The 17918-nt window shown below is 43.3% G+C and overlaps 1 long non-coding RNA gene across 2 annotated transcripts; it reads left to right on the plus strand.

The window, feature by feature from the left end:
• The first annotated feature begins 12210 nt into the window (after positions 1 to 12210).
• Positions 12211 to 16194, plus strand: LOC127027076 (uncharacterized). Of its 2 annotated transcripts, XR_007767778.1 has the most exons (4): positions 12211 to 12281; positions 12381 to 12602; positions 13140 to 13183; positions 15522 to 16194. It is a non-coding gene; the product is annotated as an uncharacterized LOC127027076 (long non-coding RNA). The 2 variants fall into 2 exon arrangements; XR_007767777.1 differs by lacking the exon at positions 12211 to 12281 and having other exon boundaries at positions 12324 to 12602.
• The last annotated feature ends 1724 nt before the right edge of the window (positions 16195 to 17918 follow it).

The following is a 17918-nucleotide window of genomic DNA, read 5'->3' on the forward strand; positions in this document are numbered from 1 at the left end:
AGACTTCAGGTGTTTTCCCTTTTTTATTTTGGCTCTGCAAAAATATGCAGCTTAAAGATTTTGCTAACATTTTGTACAGTGGGATATGTTGTCCTCTTTCAACTTTCTAGATTAAAAAATTATTCAGAAAAACGTAAGTATATTCCTCACGGGAGGAACCAGTGCCTGCCTATGTCCTCACTACATCAGAAACCAGACCTGATACGGCAAAACTGACTATTTGCTTTCTTTTTGTAGTGTCAAAAGCTCACAAAAGAGTTTTTTTGTGGTGATTGTAAAGCTGGGATCCATTAGAAAGACAGTCCTTACAAGCAATGTGACAAGAAAAGATGAAACTTTGAATAGGATCAGAAGTGTTACTCTTATTATTAACTACTTCTGATAATTTTCTTCCTTGTGTCATTGTTTTGTCTAGAATCACCAAATTGCAGGATTTGTTTTTAGTCTGATTAGAAGTGAACATGTGTTCTTGCCCCTGTAAAGATACAGAACCCATCCAAGTGAAGGCAGTAGCAGCTTTTATAGCATAGTGTCCGTTGTGGGCAGCTTAGTGCCTCATTTCAGGAAGGCAAAAGCCTTGCTGTAGTTTCTAAGCCAGATACTTGACAGCGTACCTTATAGCTTGCCTCCTGTGGTGGAAGCTTATGAAAGTATCTTCTCTCTCTGGCTGTGCTACCTATACAGAGCAGTGCTGACCTTCTCCATTCACTCAGAACACAGTTAATGGCGTTCTGAAGGAAGAGAAGAACTAAAGACAAGTGTGGTGTAGGTTGCGAGAAGACTTTGTTACGGTAACCCGGGATAGATTGTCTCCCCCATCCCAGTATGTAGAGTCCCAAGCACATCTTATCTCTTTGTCATGGTAACCTGGGATAGTTTTCTTCTTCCCCTCTGAGTCTGTAAGCATGTCTTATCTTATTACGGTAACCTGGGGTAGTTCACTTCTTCCCATCTGAATATGCAGAGTCACAAGCATGTTTTATCTCGTTGTGACGGTAACCCAGTGTTGCAGAAACACTAGACAGATAGCGATGTATTTTGAAAGTCAATTTTCTCTAATGATATCAAAATGTAACAGTCAAATTGAACAGGAATGTTATGTTGTAGTGAGGTATAATGGCCAGATTAAACAGGAATATTAGGTTATAACACTGCGATGAACACAACTTATTTACAGGTTCAGGATGTCAGTTGGCAACTAGTACTACATGAACTGTAACCAAATCTAAGCTTAGAATGATGACTCAAAATGCGGACTCACTCACTGATAAGGTGAGGCTCTCAACCTGCAGGAGTTTCCGTGGGCGGCGTCCCAACCCACAGTGTGAGTCCCCGACTGCAGACCTGCTGCTCTGAGGAGGACTGGCTCAATTTGTGCTCTGGCGGGGCTCCATTTATACCCTAGGTCAGATCAGGGCTCATGGTCATATGTGGTCAGTGGTCTGGAAACTTCTCTTAACCGAGGGGTTTCACTGGTTGAGGTGTTTTTGGCAGGCTCGGGTAGCTGGGGTTAGTGACTTGGGGCACTCTGTGTACCTGACTCCAGTCGCAGTGGCTAGCCGGCTCGACCCCCAAACTGTGGCTTCTAGTTTAACTCTTTCCTTCCAGTGGTTGAGAAGTTTTGGCCTTTATCGGCGCAGGCGCACCTGCCTCACCCAGGATAGTTTGCTTCCCTCCTCATCTGCACCCACCTTTGCACAGGCGCCAATGTGATGGCTAGCTGCAGATCTCGGAATTCAGACAACAGCACCTGCATTGTATCAGCGAGTTCACTAGTGAGCAAAACAGGACATTGCATATGTATGATATGTTAATCAGTGCAAGTTTTATTATCCACCCCTCCGGTGTTTTTCTTTGAGCTTCACTCCCAAGCAGGGTTCCACTGCGTCAGGTCACCATTTGATTAGCATTGGTGTACGGGGGCTCCCTCCGTGGTAACACCACACTTTCGTTAAAGCCAAAGCTTTCACTTGCTGAGTGTTGTGGCTTGTCCCTGAGGGACCCGCATCTGCTTTTCACTTGTAACGTGGGTACTTACGCCCTCAGTTAGTAGGACACTGGTCTCATGCTGTGTGGTTGGATGGCCAAATTACATGATGTTTGTTTACATGCTGGCTCTCTGGAGGGAGTACATGTCAAAAGTAATGGTGACTGTCCTTCAACACCATTTTATGATGACACGTTTGCTGAATAAACATTGGAATGTTGTGTTCTCCTATCAACCTTTTTTATTTTATTCCTGCAGGCAGCTGGTTAGAATAATTAGTTGTTTGCCCAGTGAGGTGACTTCTGGTCATACTGAAAGCACTGAGAAATCAGCTGGACCAAGATTTAACGTGCTGTGTGTAAACACATGCATTATACATACTTTGTAAAACATGCATTATACATCATCTGTATACATCTTCTGTCACAGCTTTGGACATTCTCTACACTGTAACTAGGTAGTCTGCCTTCAAGCCTTGCAGTCATCTCCATCCCCAAAATATTTCAGGGGACTTGTGACAGTTGGAAAGTTAATGACAGCATCAAACTCCAGTGCTGCTCTGCTAAGCCAAATCTTTCAAAACTAATAAAAACGTAAATGGTTTCCCTCCCTTTTTCCCTCTTCATTTCACGTTCAGAAGACAAAGTAATCAGGTACAGCATAGTCAGAGCACTGGAGATAAAGTGAATAAGCCATTTGCTGGAGAAGCAGTTATTATCTCAGTCAAGCAGGCAAAAAGAAAATCTGATGTTGCTGTGTTCTTTCTTGTATACAAATACAGAACCAAATGGTTTGGGTTTGCTGTTTTTCTGTGGTTTTGTTTGCTGTGGCCCTCAAGAATGTGAACTGAAAGGTTCCCTGACACAGAGGAGGACAGTATACTAAAAAAGAACTGCTGTCTTAAACATTTCCAGCGTCAAATAGTTCTACATCATGCTGAGCGTGTGCCATTCCTGTACCACTCTTCCTAGGCCCACTAATGTCACAACCACCACCTATTACTGACAGCATCTTTATACATGAGAGGGGCAGCATTCTGTCAAGGACATTCATAATTTACTGAGCTTTCATTGCACAGCTGTTAATGAAAATTCCATGTAACAACCGTGACAGCTATCTTTCTGTGGGTGTTTTTTTGTTCTTTCAGTAGGGGATGACCTTGCATTTTATGAAGGGAATACACGACACTTTCTGTTCCCAGAGCACAAGCTGACTCCTGCATATCCTGGTGTGGACAGAGAATTACTGATAAAAACTTCTCCTCATTTCCCAGTAAGTTGCCTGAAACTGGTACTTATCGTACGTGTCTGAAGAAGGAAGGAATTCAGCTACTTAGCAGCAACTTTGTGAGGACTGGAGTTTGACTATCCCTTTTGTCCTCTTGAGCAGAGGAGGATGCTCATGTGCTCTTTTGAATATGGAATTGCCTCAGAGAATGTACCAGGTATGTGCTATCCTAACAATTAAATCTGCTAGTCACAGACAGTAACAATAATCTCTCTGCATAGGCAGGTTAGAAGCCCTAATAGGAAAATTCTATGTTCAGTTGCATACCTCCATCCACAGATCATGTGAAAGGGCCAGGCGCTTAACAGATTTTCAAGTTTCTTTGTACCAGTTGCCTTTGAGGATGCCAGCTTTCTGTCTTTTTTCTTTCTGTCATCTACAGGCCTTGTTTTTTCACTCTGCATGTTCTCACTCATCTCTTGGGGGTCTTTCATTTTCATATCTGTGAATATTTGTGAATCCTTCCAGTGCCCTTTCTTGCTAGGGTTCATTGTTTCCTGAAGCAGCAATAGCAGCCTAAAGTGATGACATTTGCATCCCTCTCACTGCATTATGGATTGGATTATGCAAAAGAAGCAATAAAACTGACTTGAATTTTATTAATCTGAGTCCATTGCAGTTTAGAATAGCTTTGAACGGAGAGGAGCATCCTTCCTGCAGACTCAATTTTGCATTGATTCATTCAGAAAGTTCTTGTAATTACTCTACAAACTAGGAATGCCATTATTTGACATGAGAAGCTGGGGTTTTGTGCATAAATTGCAGGTATAGAAAATACTAGACTTAAGAAAAACTGTGAGAAAGTTCTGCCTAATACAAGAGTACTTTCTGTACATTTAGAACAGAAATTTAGAAATATATGCTCTGGTTAACCAAATGTTACATTGTATGATTCTTTAACTTGGTCCTTAAAAAACAGCTGAAGGCAAAGAAGGTGATGACGTTTTGGTAAAGGAATAGGTGATTCGGGGTACCCTCAGGCTAGCTTAGATCCAGCCAGAGAAATGGCAGCATCACCTCATTTCTCTGGCTAGATCTGCACCAGTCAGGTGCTGCCCTCAAATCACCTGTTCCTTTACCAATATGTCATCCCCTTCTTTTGCTTCAAATGGAGAGCTCATTTCTTTGCTTCTTCATCACTACTGCTTCTGTTTTCTCCTCCTTTTTGCATAAGGGTAGGAGCAAATGTGGTTTGAAGGTACTGTACTGTGATTTCTCTGTCACTCTTGTAGAAGAAAGAGGAACTGCTAGAAATGCACAATTCAGAGTTGAAGGCAAGTGAACAGATTTTTTTTTTTTATTATTTTTTTTTTAGTTAGAGATCATTAGTGTCTTTTACAGTATTTGTCATGGCATTACCTACCTTGAAAGGCAAACTGGAATTCCTTTTTCACACCATTTTGGAAAGTGTCCTTTGGGCTGCCCTGATCCGCCAGGGAGATTAGTGTGCAAATTGAGCTGCTAATCAAACAGTAGAGAGCTCTATATCTTCTCTGTAGTTCAAAGGATTCTACTCACCTTTCTTCACAATATTGGCTTTCTGAGGAAATGTTCTGGGGCAGTGCTAGTGCCTCAAGCATATGTTTTCATCTTGTTGGCCTTGTGCATCATGTTTCCCTTCTTGCACGGTTTATACCTATTAAGAGAGCAGACTAAAATCAAATTACCGCTTTTCATAGAAAAATTGCTTTACAACTGTTCTTTGCTGGTGAGTTTGCCACAAGTCTTTTTTAGCTGCAGTGCCTCTTTTAGTCACTTTTGATTCTGCAGTTGCAATGAAGGACCTGAAGTGTTTTGATTATAAGGAGGATGTATATCCAGTGGTTATGTTTTTAATCCTTTCCCCTTAACTGTTATGTTTAAGGGAATAGCACCAAAAATAGAGGTCTCCACAAGAACAACCATTACAGAGCTTCCACTTCAGTACAGGAGGGAGAATTATGTAAGTATTTGTGGTAAGGATGCAGACCTGGTTACAATTTTATAACCTTTGATTGAATCTGAGTCTAGCTTTACTGTTGTCTTTGTATCTAGATGCCTTAGGCAGCAGTGGTAGGTAAGATTTAAGGCCATGCTAGGGGTCCTAGATTTTGTTGTAACAACAGCAAATCTGACTGAACCAAAGTCATCCATTTCTCAGTTTGTTATCTGCTATCCCAGATGCTCTCATTTCCTAATTATTAAGCAATTAGTTCCAGGGAAAGCTCACAAAAACAAATAATCCTTGCATTGCTTTCTATTGAAGGTAAGATTTGAGCAGATAATGATGTCTTGATTTGATGGCATTTCACTGCTTCCTGTCTTTTGCTGACAGTGGCTTATATCTAGCTTTTACAAATGTTTCTCTTTGCATGCTTTTGCTTAGTGAATTCATGCTTCCTCTATTTATCATTGCATCCTCTGATCCAGACTGAGTTGCAACCAGTTAGTCCTCCTCTGAGAAAGTGCTGTCAGTGCTTTCTGTGCTTTGTTTAGTGGCTATGTATCTAATACGTTATCTATTAGATAATATCCTGCGGGGACAAAATTCTGCCCTCCCTGCTGGAACAAAAACACTCACAGCAGATAAAGTACTTTTGTTTGAGTAACAGCTGCTGAATTTCGCCCCCATAAATTGTCTCTTGACCTGAGATACTTACAAAGTTTACTTGAATAAGCTCCCACAGAAGTCAGGATTTCAAGATTTGAACTGAAGTTCTGAATTTTCTAAGCTCACAAGTGCTTTTCTGAAGTACTTCATCCTTCTCTGAGCTCTGTGACAGCCAGGGAACAATCTTTCAGGATTGAGCCCTAGATGAGAGGTTATACAACTGAGATAATGTGGACAGAGATAGGATATATGAGCCCATGCTGACTTCTTTCTGGTTTTGACTTTGCCACACTCTGTCATGGTTTAACCCCAGCCAGCAGCTAAGCACCACGCAGCCGCTCCCTCACTGCCTGCAGGCTCCCAGTGGGATGGGGAGGAGAATCGGGGAAGAAGGTAAAACTCATGGGTTGAGATAAGAATGGTTTAATAACTAAAGTAAAATATAATACTACTACTACTAATAATATTGAAATGTAATAATAATAATAATAATAGTGATGAAAAGGAATATAACAAAAAAAAAAAGAAGAGGAAAAAAAAAAACCCAGTGATGCACAATGCAATTGCTCACCACCCGCTGACCAATGCTCGAGCAGCGACCCACCCCTCCCAGCCAACTCCTTCCAGTTTATATACCAGGCATGACATTCTATGGTATGGAATAGCCCTTTGGCTACATTGGGTCAGCTCTCCTGGCTATGCTCCCTCCCAGCTTCTTGTACACCTGCTTGCTGGCAGAGCATGGGAAACTGAAAAGTCCTTGGCTTAAGCACTACTTAGCAACAACTAAAGCATCAGCGTGTTATCAACATTATTCTCACACTAAATCCAAAACACAGCACTGTACCAGCTACTAAGAAGAAAATTAACTTTATCCCAGCCGAAACCAGGACACACTCCAACATAGATTCACAGATTCTTCCATTTTTGTACATACAAAGATCCAAATTCTGCTATCATATGGTCAATTCCTACTGGACTAATTTCTACTTAGAGCTTAGTCTTCTTTGCAGGGAGTTGCAAATGGCTTGTACCTGTTTTTACTTGGGTAATTGTACAACAGTGAATTTCTCTGCCAGGGCCAAAAGATAACAAGAAATCAAAGATCTGCATCACTAAAATGAAGGAACCGATCACTAACACAATGCAAGACATAAGTGAAAAGGGATAAAAGCTATGGAAGGCATACAAGGTCCTTAAAATCACAAACTCCTTCTCTAGAGACCAATTCTGTGAACTCTGCGGAGAAAATCAGCAGCAGCCATCAAGACTGAGCCTTGGGTCTGCTGAGTGCAAATCAGAAAATGAGAACAGGCCACCATTTGTAGTCAGACATGTAAGTCCTAAAACTGCTGTACTGCATTAAGAAGGTGAGTTTTTGTTAGTATTAATTTCAGCATTTTTGTCTACCCTGTCTTGAACTACTAGATCAGCAGAAGACTGAAGAAATTTAGCAACAAATTTGAAAATATAAACAAAAATGGTTTTTTGTTCAGTATGTAATTGGCCTGTCAAACTCACTGACAGCTGGTGGAAATCAGGTCAGTCAGTTAACAACATTCAGGAAAGGAAAAGATACTACAAACAATTCAAAGACACATTTGTATACTATTAAAATATAATACATTTTAACCCTCCCCTTTTCTTTTGGACATAAACCAATCTGTACATTTCTGTACTTGGTAAGGAATCCGTGGGCAGTTTATTTCATATTTTTGAGATGGTCCTTCTGCTTCCTTCTGAAATATCTGGGACTGGTTGTACTTACTGACAGGCCAGTAAACTGAGGTACCTGATGATACGGCAGTGATTGTCAGTCCCCATGGTTCTACTTAGATCCATCAAAGTCTTTTGTTAGTCACTGAAGTTAGTGGAAAGTGTTTCTGGGGTTTCATCAATAAACCTTTGAGTTTAGCCAGTAGGGTGTTCCATCTGAATGCTTCAAAGCACTAACAATTACTGGGACAGTGTTCTTCTGACTATTTGCCTGCTTTAGAGAGGGGGAAACTGTTTCTCAGGTGATCAGTACTTCCAGGCTAAAGTGATAGCTATCTAGAGTAACTTAGGTTTGCCTAGGTCCTGGTCTTGTATTCCACAGTCCTATTCCAGTGTGCATATGTGTTACCAGCCCTATATTTAACAACCATGTGTATTTTAAGTGTTTCCACAAATATGTTAATCTGTGACAGGTTACATTCTTTAAATCCAGCTTTGCATGAGAATCGTGAAATCATTCAGCTTGAGATGGACCTCTGGAGGTCACCTAGTCCAAACCGCACTTGAAGTAGGTCCAATCAGATTAAGCTGCTTAAGGCCTTGTGCGGTTGAGTTTTGAATATTTCCAAGGACAGAGATTTCATAGCCTCTCTGGGCTGACCACCCTCATGGTAAAAAAAGTTGTCCTTGTATCTGATTGGAACTTATGCCATTTGTTCTTGTCCTTCCACTAGATATCTCTGAAAAGAGCCTGACTCAGTCCTCTGTACATCCTTGCATTAGATAGTCATAGACAACAATACAGTCTCAGAATCACAGAATTGTTTTGGTTGGAAGAGACCTCATGAAACCATCTAATCCAACCCCCCTGGTCAAGCAGGGTCAGCTAGAACATGTTGCCCAGGACCATGTCCAGTTCGGTGTTGAATCCCCTAATCATCTTTGTGGCCATTTGCTGGACTTGGTCCAGTAAGTCTATCTCTCTCTTCTACTGGGGAACCCAGAACTGGACACACTGCTCCAGCTATGGCTTTACCAGTGCTGAGTAGAGAGGAGAGATCACCTCCCTCCACATGCTTGCAATGCCCTTCCTAATGCAGCGTTGGCTGCCTTTACTGTGAGATTGCATTGCTAGCTCGTGGTCAGCCTGTTGTTCACCAGGATCCTAAGGTCCTTCTCTGCAGAGCTGATCTCCAGCCAGTCAGTCCACAGCATGTACTGGTGCCTGGGGTTATTCCTCCCCAGATGCAGGACTTCACATTCATCCCTGTTAACCTTCATGAGATTTCTCTCAGACATCCTTTTGTCTGTCTGAGTCCCTCTGAATGGCAGTACAGCCATCCTGTGGATCAGCTACTCCTCCTGGTTTTGTACTGTCTGTGTACTCGCTAAGGGTGCACTCTGGGTCATTGGTGAAGATGTTAAACAGTACTGGCCCCAGTATTGACCCCTGGGATACACCACTAATGACTTGCTGCTAAGCCAGTGATCACAACCCTCTGGACCTGGCTGTTCAGGCTATTTTAATGCACCTCACTGCCTGCTTGTCTAACCTGTACTTTGTCAGCTTTCCTATGAGGATGTTATGGGAGACGGTGTCAAAAGCCTTATTAAAGTAGAGGTAAACAACATCCACTGCTCTCCCCTCCGGCTGCCAAGCCAGACGCTTCATTGTAGAAAGTTATCAGATTGTTCAAGCATGGCTTCCTCTTCGTAAATCCACACTGACTATTCCTGACTACCGTCTTGTGCTTCGCATGTTTGGAAAAATGGCTTCCAGGATTAGTTACTCCATTATCTTCCCAGGGACTGTGGTGAAGCTGGCCAGCGTGTAGTTCCCTGGATCTTTCTTCTTGCCCTTCTTGAAGGTAGCAGTGATATTTGCTTTCCTCCAGTCTTCAGGAACCTCTCCCTGTTGCCATGACGTTTCAGAGATAATCGAGAGTGAACTTGCAATGATGTCATGCAGCTTCCTCAGCACTTGTGGGTGCAACCTCTTATGCCCCATGAACTTAAGTGTGTCCAGTTTGTTTAAGTTCTCGCTAATCTGGTGTTCCTTCCGTGGAGGGTAGGTCTTGTTCCAGACTTTGCCTCTGGTTCCTGGGGCTTGGGATTCCTCAAGGACGGTTTTACTGGTAAAGAGTGAGGCAAAGAAGGCATTGAGTATCTCAGACTTTTCCATATCCTTTGTTATCAGCCTCCCTACCCCATTCAGCAGGGGCCCACATTTTCCCTTGTTTTCCTTTTGCTGTTTATGTACTTGCAGAATCCTTTCTTGTTCCCCTTCACATCCAGAAATGCTGCCAGATTCAACTCCAGGTTGGCCCTGGCTTTGCTGGTGCTATCCCTGCAAGATCAGACAGCAACTGTCTACTCCTCCTGGGTCACCTGCCCCGGCTTCCACTCCTTATACACTTCCTTTTTATGTCTGAGTTGAGTTAGGAGCTCCTTACTGACTCGTGCCAGTCTTCTGCCGCCTTTGATTTCCTGCTGGTTGGGATGGAGCTTTCTTGATCTTGGAGGAGGTGGTCCTTGAATATCAACCAGCTCTCACGGAACCCTCTTCTTTCCTGGACCATATTGTATGGGATTTTTCGAAGCAGATTCCTGAAGAGGCCAAAGTCTGCTCTCCTGAAATCCAGGGTTGTGGTCCTGGTTTTTGCCTTGATATTGCCTCTCAGGCTCCTGAACGCCAGTGTCTCGTGGTCACTGTAGCCAAGGCTGCCCCTGACCTTCACATCCACCACGAGTTCTTCCTGGTGTGAATTAACCAGTAACGTAGCATCCCATGACCTTATTGAAACATCCATGCAATATTTAGCAGCAGAAACAGACTCCTAACCTTGCCAACTGTGCTGGTTTTGGCTGGGATAGAGTTAATTTTCTTCGCAGTAGCTAGTATGGGGCTGTGTTTTGGATCTGTGCTGCAAACAGCATTGATAATACAGGGATGTTCTCATTACTGCTGAGCGGTGCTTACACAGAGTCAAGGCCTTTTCTGCTTCTCACACCACCCCACCAGCGAGTAGGCTGGGGGTGCACAAGAAGTTGGGAGGGGACACAGCCAGGTCTGCTGACCCCAACTGGCCAAAGGGATATTCTGTACCATAAGACATCATGTTCAGCATATAAAGCTGGGGGAAGAAGAAGGAAGGGGGGGACATTCAGAGTGATGGCGTTTGTCTTCCCAAGTCACTGTTAGGCGTGATGGAGTCCTGCTTTCCTGGAGATGGCTGAACACCTGCCTGCCGATGGGAAGTAGTGAATGAATTCCTTGTTTCGCTTTGCTTGCGTGCGCGGCTTTTGCTTTACTTACTAAACTGTCTTTATCTCAACCCACGAGTTTTCTCACTTTTACTCTTCCGATTCTCTCCCCCATCCCACCGGGGGGAAGTGAGCGAGCGGCTGTGTGGTGCTTAGTTGCCGGCTGGGGTTAAACCACGACACTGACCTGAGTTTTGTGTTCATACTGTTTGCCATCTTACCGCCAAACATGTTAAAAAAGAATCATAGAATCATAGAATCACAGAATATCTCAAGTTGGAAGGGACCTATAAGGATCATTGAGTCCAGCTCCTCGCAGGACTCCCTGAAGCTAAACCGTATGACTAAGAGCATTGTCCAGACGCTCCTTGAACTCTGACAGGCTTGGTGCCATGATCACTTCCCTGGGGAGCGTGTTCGGTGACCGACCACCCTCTCAGTGAAGAACCTTTTCCTAATGTCCAATCTGAACTTCCCCTGACGCAGCTTCATTCCTTTTCCTCGTGTCCTATTGCTGGTCACCAGAGAGAGGAGATCAGCACCTGCCCCTCTGCTGCCCCCCTTGAGGAAGTGGGCAGTGAGACTTGTGAGATCCCGCGAAAGCTCCAGCCCGTATCTGGCATTGGGGAACCCTGCCAGTGCTTTGAGGGGATTTGTATTTTAGCGTGGAAAGCAGAGAAGGTGTAGTGACTGGCTATCGGGACTATTGGTCTAGCACTAAGGGGCTGTCTCTTGATGTAATCAGTGCTTGGAAGAGGGAAAAAGGAGTCCTTTTCCTACTTGGGAGCAGGGATCGAGTCAACAGGAACTGGGAGCCGAGGACGTGTTTCTCTGAGGAAGAAAGAACCTGCCTCTCACAGTAACGACTCTGATATTGCTTCTTTCATAGCAGCATTTCTTAACTTTGAAAAGAAGACATCCTGCTTTAGAATGATTATCACTGCAGAGAGTTGAGGGCCAGTGCAGGAAACTGAGAGTAGAAAAGTTGTTCTCGCTTCCAGAAATAATATGTCACTTTATATTCCTAAATCTTGTGTATGTTTGTTGCTGTACATTTTGTCCTGAAACTTTACGTTGTGTGGGAAGTCTCTAGTTATGAAATTAAATCTAAAAAGCAGAGCAAACTGTGTGTTTAGAGGAGGTGGTTTTACAAAAAATGGTTGCATTATGCTGTGTACATACTTTTGCACTTTTGAGGAGAAAAAAAAAGAACAAGAAAGGGAGGACAAAGGAGTTTATTATTGTCTGTGAAGGCTGGAGATGCTTTACATTAGAGCAAGTTTTTGTACGTTAAGAAGTGCATCTTCCTATTATTTCTTCCTTTTTAGGGGGACAGTTCTAAATCACTCGGTGAAGTAACCTCGCCGTTGCCCCACCGTAAGGTGAAGCAAAGTGTGAGATCAGCAAGAGATTCTCTTAAATTCCATGCGAAAGGAGGTACTTCTAATTTGCTGCTAGTAATAATGGAACAGGGCTAATACCGCTGTTGATATTACCACCTATCTCTCAAACAAATCTTTTTAAAACTATATGCAGGCTTGTGCTGGTTTTAGTTCAGATGAACTGTTCACAAAAGAAAACACTGTTTGGGATGGACAGCAATACCTGGCTAGAAGGGGCAGAGCGTGAACATGTCGGTGGGAGTTCCAGCAAGTGATTTCCCCCTTGTTAAGCAGCATACGCCTCTGAAGAAAACCGATCTTGAAGTCGTTTCAGGAAAAGGGGATATCCCAATGTCTGTCTTCTTCACTGACTAAGGTTGTATGTCTTACTCCAGTTGTTTGTTGTTTTGGTGAGGACCTCTAAAGGTCCTCATCCAAAGTCCATTCACATGAATAGAAATACTTACGGGGCGGGTAGCCGAATCCCTGCGTCAGTATGACGTTGTACCAATTTTCACATGTCATCTGTTCTGCCCCTTGTCATATGCAAACTATTCATAATCCAATCAGCATACTGGGAAATGACAAAGAAGTCAGACAGTCCAGGAAGATCTGTGCACTTCTGTTCTGAGAAATAGCTTGGTACAAATCAGTCCTTCTTATTCATGCGTATTTCTTCAGAGTACCCAGCAATTTAAGAGGCATTATCTAATGGAGGCAATTTCACAGCAGTAGTTTCTCCAGATGGAAAGACTGTAACACAGGTACATAATGTAATTGAGATTACAAAGAGCATTTCCTGTAAGAAACACGTTGTGTGATACCTTTTTTACTTTAGTGCTGATGTATTGAAAGTACCAATATAAGATTAATTGCCAATAATAGTTGCTGAAATACTTTTTTTTTCTTTTAGCTTCATCTTTTGATAACTGTGAAGCGTCAAATACCTCAGTTAAGGTAATTAATTAAAAAATAACAAGTGGAAAATTGTGTCTCTTCTGTTACTGCGTATTCTAACGGAACAGTTCCACGAGGAAGGCTGATGGTTCAGAAGACAGTAATGGGTAATTCTAGTGATCTGTCATGGAGAAAATGAGGGACATGATACTTTGGCATAGGGAAGATGAAAGCCCCATGGAAGTAAGCAAAAGTATTTAAAAAAAAAAATTCACCCCAAATCCTTAATTTTGCAAAAAAATAGTGATAGACTATACTGAACTTTCCCTACCCAACTTTACTGTTTCCAACTGTTCACAGCTTTACAGACCACATTTTAATAAAAACTGTAGAGAAGTCCAGCTTCTAAGTGGCCTGCAACTAGGCCAAAACGGAGAAGACTGAACGGCTCTTTGCCAATGCCTGCATTTCACTTGGAGGTGTAGTAAGTAAAAACATACTCATGTCTGCACTAGTCTAACTTGCTTGACTATTAGCAGCAGCAAAACCAATGTAATATGATCCTGAATGGGAGTTTCTTGTGCAAATACAACCTGTGGTATAGGATTCCTTGCACAGTTGCTAAAGAAAGTCACTGCTAGCACACTGCAAGACCTGAACTGACTTGAGACCAGGTCAGCATTTTGTCATATGCTGCACTGCCGCATCGGACTACACAGCAGTTGTACCCAAGAAGTTGTAGCTGTGTCAAATGTGCAGAAGTCTTTCACACAAAACCTGTAGCTGGGACACATCATTATAGCAATGTGATAGAGGGTTACTTTGCTCTCAGTCATGAATTCAAACCTACCTTAGATTAGCAGTAGCAGAAAGTAATTAATACTGATAAGAAAAGGCTCTAGAGCCATTGCTGTGCGTCTGTAGGTACAGCCATGTGCTGAAAGGTTTCATGTCCCAACCATCTCTGTCGAGTACTTCTCAACCAAAATACCAAACTTGTAGCGGAAAAGAAGGTTTGCTCTTCCTGTGTGTTATTCTTGGTCATTCCCTGCCTGTCATTCATTGACTATCCTCTAGGTTCAGTCAGACTCCAGCCTTTGTAGCGAGGGACTGGTAGAGCCAAACATAATGGTATTTCATCTGTTTTTAATGCCTGTTCATTAATAATTGAACTCGCATCTGCAGTAACATCAGAAAGAACATTGAATGGACAACAGTGAAGTAGCAATCATCTACGGTAATGACAGCCAGAAAAAGGTTTGACATCTAGTCTGAGCTAAACATCTCAGCTCTTTCCATAGACGGTGGAAAGATGGTGATTTGTTCTTTCATAAAATCACCATCTAAGGCAACTGGGGCGTATCATAAACTGGCAGTGCTTACCTCTCTTCATTGATTATCTGAAATGGATGACTAGTCAAAACTGGATGCCAGGCTTTCATGTGGCCAATGTTAAGTGAGATGAACAGCACACATACTAAGCTGCAGTCAGTATCATCAGAGGAGCCAGATTTAATTTTGAAGTGAACCATACCACATTTCATCACCTGTTCTAGACACTAGAATTTGCCTTCAGCCATTTTCTTTATCCTCCTCTGAGTAAAGGATCCTTGAAAGGCATAAGATATGTGTCTGATGAATAGCAGGTTTGCAAAAGGGCTTATGGAGACACAGTTTTAGGCCCTATCAGTTAGTGGCGTTGCTTTTCTTTCAAATATCACGCATGCTACTGATTATGTCTGATATCAAAGATGAGATCAAACAGTCTTTCAGTATCTCCCCGCTCTTCACTGAACCAAACCGCTTTCATCACAGAGTGGGCTGCTACTCTGTTTCTTTTTCATTGTTTAGTCACAATCCACTTGAACTCCCACTTTGCAAATGAAGGTGAAAATGCAGGTTTTGTAAAAACCTCTCTGGGAGCGCTTCTGTGTGGCTTGTTTTTCCTGATTCCCTCACATGTCAAAGGCCCGCACAACTAGTCGGGAAGGATGCTCATGAGCCTACTGCAGCAAAGTAAGCTTTTGTACGTAAAGACAGGAGCAGCTTGCTCGTGTTTCCTGTGGTGTCCTACCCTTTTACGAATGAGATACAGTATCTGGCTAAAATAATGAGTTTCATTAGCTTTTGTTGGCCACTCATCAGCGTGAGGAATTCCGCATATTTTTGTTAATTATGGGCCATCGTTTTAAGGGCTTCCATTTCACGTGCCTCACAGTGGGTCTGCGTACCTGGTTTACATTTGGCATTTTGAATTTTCAGCTTACCTCTAATATCCCGCTGCTTCCTTTCCATAAAGCGGATGACGACTTTGCCCTTCCTTTCTTTCCGCGGGCGCTTTCTTTTGGTATGTCATGTGTCGATTCTCGTTATGGAAATTTGCTTCCTTATTCCCCAGATGATCAAGGAACCATCTGGAGAGGCTACTTCTGAACATGATCCATCGTCTCTTGGAACAGATGGACCTGTGATCTACTTGCATTATCCTCCCAGTCAGAGGGATTCAGCTTTTCACCGTGCAGCTTCATCTGCTGCCTCCCAGCACCTCAAGTCACCGAGTCCTCTTGGGAGTCCCTCTGCTTTCCAAAACAGGTTACTAATTCTTAATCAGGTCAGTTACCTGAGTGACTTTGTGCTGTGAGAACACAAGCTGAATGACCAGAAGGATTCACTTTCTGACTTCTTGGGCAAGTTGAGCTTATGATTCTCAGATAAACTTCAGTAGAAAAATTGTGGCAACTCGTCAGGAAATGCTTTCTTTGTAAGGATATGTAGAAAAGCCGTGGTTCACCTAGCAAGTCTCCTTCAGTGGCTAGGACTAGACACTTCAGAAGGGGGCGTGAAAACCCACGTAGAATACAGCTGCGTGAAGAAATACCCCGAAGAAAGTTTTGGCACCCCTGCCAATGGATAGTTGCCTTTATGCCCTGAAATGTGAGATTTATGTTCCATGCAAATTCTTTATTTCTCTTTATGATACGCTTTCACGATCATGAAATAATTTTCTGCAGTTCCCTGGAGAGTTCCGCAGTTGAACGATGCCTCAGGCAGACAAATACAACGGATGTATTCCCTTCCATTGGTTTCACATTTATTGCTTCTGAATTTCACAGTGTATGCTCATGATCCTTATCTGGAGAGAAACTGAGGTTCAGTTGCCCTCCTCTCTAGCATACAGCCACCTGTGTCCTTCTGTTTGAACTGGATGACCCTCCCCTTCAATTTCTATGGGAAGAACCCCACGCGCTCCGTTCATGAATGCTCGTTTAGGTCAGGAATTTTTTGTGGGATGAGCACAGGGGGTCAAGATTAGTTTCCGAGGAGCGTGGGCAACTGTTCTTGGTGTTTGGAGGGGCATTCCCTAGCTTTGGGTTGGAGAACGTGCAGCATCTATCCTGTGCCCTCCTTCAGGCCCAGTTCTCAAGCCAGAGTCACTCTGAGCAGTGAAATACTAGACACGATTGGCCATCATCTTTGGGGAGGAAAAGTAGGTAGACTCCCACTTCTACACAGAGTCGCCTCCTGCTCATGTAAGTAGGGCAACTCTGTTTTGCTCTTTCCTTGCAGGACCTTGGAGATCAATGTGCAGTGGTATGCTGTGGAACGCAAGTTTACAGCAATTTCTCTGAGCAAAGGTTCAGATGAGGTATCCATCCTCTACCAATGTTACTGAGTGAGAGAGAGTTTTTCACTGTGGCAGGTCTTGCTTAATACGCAGACAGATACAATAATGTTGCTGACTTTCTGCAACCGTATTCTGTCCCTTCCAGTTCAGCACCTGCCATCTGCCCTCATCACGACTCAGTTAAAGTGGGTCTGATCTGAAATTACTTGCTCCCCAAGAGAAGAAAATGGCAACTGCGCAGACAGTTCAACTTCTAGGCCGGCCACATAAACAAGCCCCAAATGTAGTCTGACCCTGGAGGATACAGTTTGAAAAAGTGCTGCGGGAGCTGCACCCATAGAAATCCCTTGCCTTGCCGCTGCTTTGCACAAGGGAGAGTTTTACTGTGCCTTCATTATTCTGAAGCAGGATCTGATTGTGCTAGGCTCTGAGTAACGAAGTTTTGCCCCGCATACCTACTGTCTTGAAGGGACCGTTTTTTTTCCCTTTATGTACGAAGCATACTGGGGATGCGTATTTCCTTCCGCACCCATCGTGCACCTGCATACAAACGCTCGCGTGGGCATACCAGGACAGAGTATTTTTTCTGTCAGGCAAAGCTGTTTCTTTATCACTACTCCTTGAGACTTCAGTCCAGCACGGAAACACAGGTAAGCTCAATTTCACTACGGTGAAGTAACAAGATGACACATGGGACTAATCACAGGAAGTGCTTTGCTGGAGGAGTCCCTTGGTCAGGATTGGTTTCTTGCTGGCCATTCTGTACCTGGCTGGGACCTGATTTCCACGTCCCATGTAGAGTCTGTTGGACACAAGGGCTGATGGGGAATTTGGGAAAATGATGGCTAGACTAGACTGGGCTGGGCTGCCTTTGGCAGCTCTGGGGAAATTTCTGTCTCACATGGAGAAGCCCCAAGAACGCAGTGTTACTGTTCAGCCTTGTGAATGGCCTTTTCACGCCAATTTTACAGACATTGAGAACAGATTTCCATTAATTCATAACTTGCAAGAGCAAATGCAGAGGAGTAATAAGAGTTGTGGTGTTTGGTTTGGTTTGGTTTGGTTTGGTTTGGTTTGGTTTGGTTTTGAAGTGAAGGGGCCTTCTTTTGCAAATGCGATGCCTTTTATTCAAAAATATGAGCACTCCTGCCACGTGTCAGTATTTTACCT

This window comes from Gymnogyps californianus, chromosome Z (assembly GCF_018139145.2).
Source record: "Gymnogyps californianus isolate 813 chromosome Z, ASM1813914v2, whole genome shotgun sequence".
Taxonomy (NCBI): Eukaryota; Metazoa; Chordata; class Aves; order Accipitriformes; family Cathartidae; genus Gymnogyps; species Gymnogyps californianus.